Below are 1,124 nucleotides of genomic sequence, written 5' to 3'. Positions count from 1 at the left end.
GTCCTTTTCTGTTCTTTCTGTGTCATTCTCGGGAGGGTAGGTCTTGATTTATCTGTTGGGTTCTCTCCTAGGCACTATCATCAACATCACTGCCATCAATCAGGTAATCATAACATGCAAATTCCTGGGGATTTGAGATGCATGATCGCTATATTTTTTATTTGGCAGTTCACCAATGATACGTTGATGGTGCAAATAGTAAATTATTCAAGAGGTTAGAGGGAGTAGGTTTAGAGAGAAGGAAGGTAGAGAAAGCATTGTAGAATGAAAATAATGAGGAATAAATGACAAAGCATATATTCAGAAACAAATTTCGTGGAAGTGAATTGTTCCAGTAGGGGAAAAAAGGAAGATAATGTTAAAATACAGTTAAAAACAATATTTTACAGAGGCATGGATGTCAAGTATACTGGTTTAAATCTCTTATGTTCCCCAGAAAAGACTAGGTCCTTTTTTTTTTACTTTTTCTTTTTTAAAAAAATATGGAGCACTTCACAAATTTGCATGTCATCCTTGCACAGGGGCCATGCTAGTGTTTTCTGTACCGTTCCAATTTTAGGATATGTGCTGTTGAAGTGAGCACAAGACTAGGTCCTTTTAATCCATTCTTGTGGGGGCAGACCTGCTGTGGGTGGGACCTTTGCTTAGGTTGTTTCCAAGGAGATATGACCCAGCTCATTCAAAGTGGGTCTCAATTTCCTTTTTGAAGTCCTCCATGAGAGAATCAAAGGGAGAGGCATTTTGGAGAGAACTCAGAGAAGCTAAGAGAGAAACACCCAGAGATATTTTGGAGAGAAAGACCAGCAGACAACGCCATATGCCTTTCCATGTGACATAGGAACCCGGATGCTTCTTGAGAGAAGGAATCTTCTTCTTGATGCCTTAATTTAGACATTTTCATGGCCTTAGAACTATAAATTGTAACCTAATAAATCCCTTTTGTAAAAGCCAACCCATTACTGGTATATTGCATTCTGGCAGCTTTAGCAGACTGAAACATTAGGTAAAGGAGAATGGATTTTTTTTTGGGGGGGGCGGTGCATGGTCCGGGAATCGAACCTGGGTCTCCCACATGAAAGGCGGGAATTCTAACCACTGAACTACAAGAGCACGGATTTTATATT

The 1,124-nt window shown here is 39.7% G+C and overlaps 1 non-coding gene across 1 annotated transcript; it reads right to left on the bottom strand.

Moving 5' to 3' along the window:
* Nucleotides 1–476: 476 nt before the first annotated feature.
* On the bottom strand, nucleotides 477–583 carry LOC143678453 (U6 spliceosomal RNA). The gene has a single exon (XR_013173263.1). It is a non-coding gene; the product is annotated as a U6 spliceosomal RNA (small nuclear RNA).
* Between the last annotated feature and the right edge of the window lie 541 nt (nucleotides 584–1,124).

The sequence above is a fragment of the Tamandua tetradactyla genome, chromosome 3, assembly GCF_023851605.1.
Source record: "Tamandua tetradactyla isolate mTamTet1 chromosome 3, mTamTet1.pri, whole genome shotgun sequence".
Taxonomy (NCBI): Eukaryota; Metazoa; Chordata; class Mammalia; order Pilosa; family Myrmecophagidae; genus Tamandua; species Tamandua tetradactyla.
The sequence above is the reverse complement of the archived record's forward strand: the minus strand, read 5'-3'. Positions and strand labels throughout refer to the sequence as shown.